Raw genomic sequence first — 6,773 nt, 5'->3', positions numbered from 1 at the left:
GGTGCATTTCCTTTGCCTTGGCCTCCGTTCTCGCTCTTCCCCCGCCCCTCCCCACCGGTTCCCTTTGTTTCATTGACTTTTGTGAATGAAACCCCAGGGCCGGGCACGCCCGCCAATCCTCAGACTCGGCTAGCAGAGCTTGAGGGAGGAGTTTCCCAGCCACGGAGACCAATCAGAAAGTAGGGGCTGGCTCCCGGCTTCATTCACTTTTTGGACTTCCATTCATAAAAAAATAAACTCCTTTCGGCTTTAGTTCATTCATAAAGAATTGAGAAAAAAAAGACGGAAGCTGAAGACCCCGCAGCTTCTCCACAGGTTTCAACCTGGGCTTTGGGTCTGAGGACCCCTGAGCTGCTTCCGCTAGCGTTAGCACACGCCTCTGTGCATCTATACTTACGTGGGAGTGTGAACACGTCTGTGTGCCCTGGGGGGGAGGGGGAAGCAAACGGACTTGTGCGCCCAGAGGAGCCATAATAACTAGCATTTATGAAGCGCTCTGCCTCCACGTGCTAATTTCCTTCCCATAACGTGGTGCTGCGGAGCGGTTTCCATTTTACTTTACAAATGAAAATGGAAGAAAGCTAAGAAAGACACCATGGCCTCCTCACCTGAGGTAACTCAGCTTGTCACTGCGGGGCATTAGCGTTTCAAAGCCACCACGGTCTTCTGTGCAGCCCTCTGAGACCCCGAGCTTTGTGAAAACAAATGGAGGCACAGTTGGTGCTCAGTAAATGTAAACTGGCTCTGAACCGGCTTTCTCACGGGTCTGTGATCTGTAGAGTTGCTTATTCTGTGACCTGCTTTATCATTCATTCGAGGCTTTGCCAACAAGAGACTCAAGGATGTCTCTCTCGCTGCCATCTTACTCCTTATGATAGGAAGCAGAAATCCCAAGTGACTTGGTGATCAAAAGACAGGATGGGTTTCAATTTTGTCCAAGAGGTTGATCTTAGTGTTTGTCATTGGAGCATCACTGCCTTCAGTAAATATCTGCTGTGTCAGACATGGTGCTGGGTGGCAAGCAAGTGTGAGAAAGACTACCTCCCTTGGGATCTGGGTTGCTTTAGATGCGGTCACAAGGACCCACAGGCCCACAGGGCTGCTTTCAAAATTCATCTGTCTAACCAAACAGTACTTCTGAGAAAGAAAAGGTGCATGCAATCTCTTCCAGCCTGTAGGAGTCAGAGAGGGGACAAGAACCTTAACTCCCTGGCACCTGAACTGGGCTCTTTCTGCCACACCAACTCCTCCCCTTTATCTACCAAACTGTTCTTTAAAATGTGAACCTGCTGCCGCTCTCCTCTAGGGATCCCCCCTTTCATGAGAGCCTGGGTCAGTCCATATATATGGTGAGGTATCTTTCATTCTCTTCCCTGTTAGAGAAATCCCTATATAGTTATGGGGAGCTCTGTGGGGGCCCAGAGGAGGACTCCTTCCTTGAGCCTCGCTCGCACTCAAGAGTTGCACAAAATGCCTGTCAGGTGAACAGCTACAATAAAAAGCTAAGTAATGGAGTTTTGCAGGCACCCTGCCCAAGGAAAGAGAGGCAAGCCCAAGCAAATCCCCAGCTTGGGGCGGATGGAGCCAGTTTAGGGAGGGGTGTGAGTTCCTAGGCCAGGAGAAGTGGGGGAGGAAGGCAGGCAGTTCTAGGAAAAGATCTCTGATGTGGTCTCCATGAAGGTTCATGTGGGTCCCTGAGTGAGCACTGGGTGCTCCAGTTGAGGCCTGTCCGGGGCTGCCTGTCTGACTCGGAGTTCCTCCACTTCTCTGGAGAGCCCTGGCTAGTCAATATTTCCTCTGCTTCCTAGGTCTGGCAGAGACCAAAGAAGCCTACCTCCCTATCTAGCTCAAGCTACAGACCCAGTGAGAGAACCAACTGCAGCTGCAGCTACAGCTGCCACACCTGCCCTGGCCTGGGACTGAACACTCAGATGATGATCAGTGTCATTTCTCCAAAGGGAGCATTGGGACCTCTTCTCCAATGGGGTCCAAGGTTGTTAATCAGAGGAAGGAAGAGAGAGGCTAGAGATGTGGGTTAAGTGACATTGAAGGATCCAGCCTTGTGTGCATGCTTTTCACCAGTTCCTGCTGCCTGCCACCCTCACCTCATTTTACAAGAGGTGACAATAGAAGCCCCACCCCCTTCCCCTTGAGGGTACTCCAAAGAGAGATCCTTTAAGGAGCACATGAGGACACTCCCAAACCTGACCTGACGAGCATCCTTCAGATGCAGGATGCTCAGGGCTCCTTTATGACTTCCGATGCTTCCTGCCTCCTCCAATACAGCTCTGGGGGGGAAGCTGGGCAGGTAAATATTCTCTTCCTCCAGTAGATTGGGGGGCTGGACTCTAACCTGTTTCCTAGGAATTTAAATTATAAAATGCAAATGTGGACTTTAGATATGTAAATTTTTATACAAAGGGAACCCACTGTTTGCCCTGGGAGCTGGGAGACCCCTGGTACAGGCTTGGAAGAAAGAAAGCCTGAATGTAACTGGCAAGCTGGCTCTGGAGCCATCAAAGAGGCTGACTCTCCCCCTCACGACTTTTTTTTTTTTTTTGGTTTTTTGAGACAGGGTTTCTCTGTATAGCCCTGGCTGTCCTGGAACTCACTTTGTAGACCAGGCTGGCCTCGAACTCAGAAATCCGCCTGCCTCTGCCTCCCGAGTGCTGGGATTAAAGGCGTGCGCCATCACGCCCGGCTCCACACGACTTTTATAATGTCAGCAAATGCTCTAGACTGATGCACCATCTCTCAGCTCATGGTTTGTTGTAGCTTCCTTCCTTCCTTCCTTCCTTCCTTCCTTCCTTCCTTCCTTCCTTCCTTCCTTCCTTCCTTCCATGTTTTTGAGACAGGGTCTCTTCCAACTCAGTCTGACCCAGAATTCCTATATAGCTGAGAATGGCTTTAAAATGTTGATCCTCCTGCCTCTGTCTACTTACCACTTGGTCTTTTGCAACAGGGACGGATTCTGAGTCTCCCAGGCTGAACTTGTCTTCCTGGAATGCTGGAATTACGGGTGAGTGACACCACACCTAGCCCACATAGGTTTAGGGGAATAAATAATGGGGGTCTGGATTTGGTCCTTGGTGTTGTGTCAGCTGGGGGCATTCCGTGGGTAACCTGTCCAGCCTGACTGTCTGCAGGGACAGAGGTGTTTTTAGGCCTGGCTTCGGCAGAACTTGAAAAGCAGAGTTTCGGGCATTTAAAGGGGGAAAGCTGAGACAGATACCTAAGGCCCAGGGTTGAGACAAATAGGATTCCTTGGGTGTCCCCAAGGCTGGAACTTTCTCACCAGGGAGAATGAACCAGAGAGCAAGGTCTGGGGTGGGGGTGGGGGTGTCAGATCCATTCCCTGAGCTGGTGATGGGTCAGTACCACTAAACAAACAAACCAAAGCAAGCAAGCAAGCAAGCAAACAAACCCACCATGCCCCTCTTGGATTTCCTTTCATCTTTTTCTCACTGGCCCAGTTTCTCTTTGGTTCCTTCAGACTGCAGGGGTTCCAGACCCTCCTGCACGCCATGAATGGAGTGTGTGCCTCAGGAAACTAATGACCTGCATCAGTGTGTGCGCGCGCTCCAGCGTTCACCTCCCTGAAGAGAGAGTCTATGGCTTTTATCCAGGTCACCACAGAGCAGGTCTGTAATTGCCCATTCCCACTCTTGAGGTTAGAAACGTAGCCCTTGGGTCTTTTATCTCCGTGTCTTCCATTTGCTAAGAGCAGGAAAGGATGCACGTCACTATGGCAGAGGGGAGAGGGGTAAGCTGCTTCCCGTGTTCTAGTTTACCTTCCACTAGTCTGAGTCTGCGTGCCATCTGTGAATGTTATCTGTGTCATGCCACCCCTCACCCCCCCCATCCCCACCCCCACTCCACCTCCACCACCACGATCTCCTATTTCTCTGGCAGGTTTCAAGTTCATTGCGTAGCATCCGGATCTTTCTAACTCCATCTGAGTACTGAGGTCACAGGTGTATACTCTGTCCAGATGAACCCTCTCTTGAGACTCCACAGTCAGCAGAGGATATAATGGGCCCAAAGGAGGGGGATGAGTAAAGTCTAAACCAATCCTTGGGGCTCCCTGGTAGAGGCTGGCAGTCCCTGAACAAAAGTCCTGCAGATGAGGACTCTGTCCATCGATGCTGATGCAGGGCTTGGGTGTCCTCAAGGGCCTGCATGAAATCAGGAGGAGCTCAAAGGACTCCTGAGGAGTCAGTCTCCCTCTAGTGTGATGTGGTTCCCTGAAGGCACCTCATCTCATCTGTGTGAGACAATTGCAGCGTTCCCACCACCCGAGTGATGAGCACAGGACTTGGGTGAGTCTGACCCAATCCTGAGGAGGGTCTGGTCTAAGGACTCTGCAGCAATGGGGCTTCACAATTTGGGGACCTATAATTCATCCTTGTCAATCTAGTAAGCGCCTGGGTGAGATAGCTTAGCAGATAGATGTGCGCGCTGCCAAGCCTGGGACTTGACCTGACCCCTAAGACCCACGTGGCTGAAAGAGAATCAGCTCCTACAAGTAGTCTTTTGACTTCCACACGTGAGCATACACATACATACAAACACACAAGCACACATACACACAAACACACATACACACAAACACATAAACACACAAACATACATATACACATACACACAAACACACATACACAAACACACACACACAAACACACATACACACAAACACATGCACACACAAACATACATACACACAAACACACATACACACAAACACACATACACACAAACACACATACACACAAACACATATACACAAACACACACACACAAACACACATACACACAAACACACATACACACAAACACATGCACACACAAACATACATACACACAAACACACATACACACAAACACACATACACACGCACAAACACACATACACACAAACACACATACACACAAACACACAAGCACACATACACACAAACACACATACACACAAACACATAAACACACAAACATATACACATACACACAAACACACACACACACAAACACACACACACAAACACACATACACACAAACACACATGCACACACAAACATACATACACACAAACACACATACACACAAACACACATACACACGCACATACAAACACACATACACACAAACACATGCACATACAAACACACATACACACAAACACACGCACACACAAACACACATACACACAAACACATATATACACAAACACACATACATACAAACACATACTGAGTAAATAAAAAAAATAAGCAGTATTTTAAACTTTCCCTTTTCAGTGTGTAGTGTATGTTTGTGTGTGTGTCTGTGAGCGCATGCCCATGTGTGTGTGCGCGTGCACTATTGTGCACATGTTTATGTTTGTATATGTGTAGGCACACATGTATGGATGCCTGTACATATGTGTCTGTAAATGAGGAGATCTAAAGTTGAGATGGGTGTTTCCTTGCTCACTCTCCATCTTATTTACTGAAACAGCAGCATCTCTGGCTGAACTTGGAGTTTGCCAGGTTGGCTAGTGTAGCCAGTCAACATGCTCAGGGGCTCCCTGGGTTTTACTTCCCTCATACTGGGATTACAGACAGGCCTCCATGCCCACCTGGCATATATGTGAGTATCACAGATCTGACTTCTGATCCCCCTACTATACAGCACGGTCTTTACCCCTTGAGCCATTTATAAAACCCCACATTTTACTATTTTAAAATTGTTAATTGCGTTTATTTATTTATTTATTCATCTGGAGGCACAGGCTTGCGGCAGCATGCGTGTGGAAGATAAAGGAGAGTGGGTAGGCCCTTTTCCTTCCACTGTGTAGGTCCTGGGTACCAAACTCAGGTGGTCAGGCTGGGGCCAGCAAGTGCCTCAACCCGATGCACAGCCTCAGTGGCCCCCACTTTAATATATGTAAACAGATTGGAATATGAACTCTGCTTCTTTTCTTTGAAATACTGTCTCACGAGGAAAGGGTGAGCCTGAGCCCGGAGGCCCCAGACCAGTGGCAGCCAGCGGCGAGCAGTTTCTATTTTTAGAAGGTGCTGGTGACTCCAGCTTTCCACATTCACTCCCTGCAGCAGCTCAGGACTCTCTTGAACACGCAAAGCTCTTTTTTTTTTTTTTTTTTTTGGCTCTGTCATGTCTCTCCCTGTGCATGTAGATCTCCACCTCTCTGTCTCTAGGAGAACCGCCATTCACAGATGTGCCCTCCCAGAAAACTGCAGGAGCTGGGGATTTTGTTGGGTTTGTTTGCTTTCATTCCTTTCCCTTTGGCTGGAGAGAGAGAGAGACAAACGGACACATGCTAGCAGTCTGAAGGATAAGAATCGAACTGGAGCCAGTTGGCCGGAGTGCAGGATTCTCCCCTTTTTAATTAAGTGTGGACTTGAATTATGAGAGGCCGCGGCTCCTGCTGGGCGGGGCTCTGCTGAGGGAAGGCAGTTTCTCTCTGCAGATTAAGCATCGTTTTTTTTCCACTTAGTCCCTCCCCAGCTCCCTGAGAGTGTCTATATTTGTTCTTGTCAGAAATAATGGACAACTATATGCTCAGTCAGCTAAGGCGGGGCTAGGGAACCCCTGGGCTGCCAAAACCTGGAGACTATTCCTGGAAACTGTTTTTGGAGGGAATAGTGGGGAGTGTGTGTGTGTGTGTGTGTGTGTGTGTGTGTGTGTGTGCGCGCACGCGCGCACGCATGCATGCACACGTGCGCCGGTGCCCTTCTTAAAAATTAATTAGAAATATTTGAGCCATAGTCTGATG

The sequence above is a fragment of the Mus caroli genome, unplaced genomic scaffold (genome assembly GCF_978045245.1).
Source record: "Mus caroli unplaced genomic scaffold, Mus_caroli_1 scaffold_13, whole genome shotgun sequence".
Taxonomy (NCBI): Eukaryota; Metazoa; Chordata; class Mammalia; order Rodentia; family Muridae; genus Mus; species Mus caroli.
The sequence above is the reverse complement of the archived record's forward strand: the minus strand, read 5'-3'. Positions refer to the sequence as shown.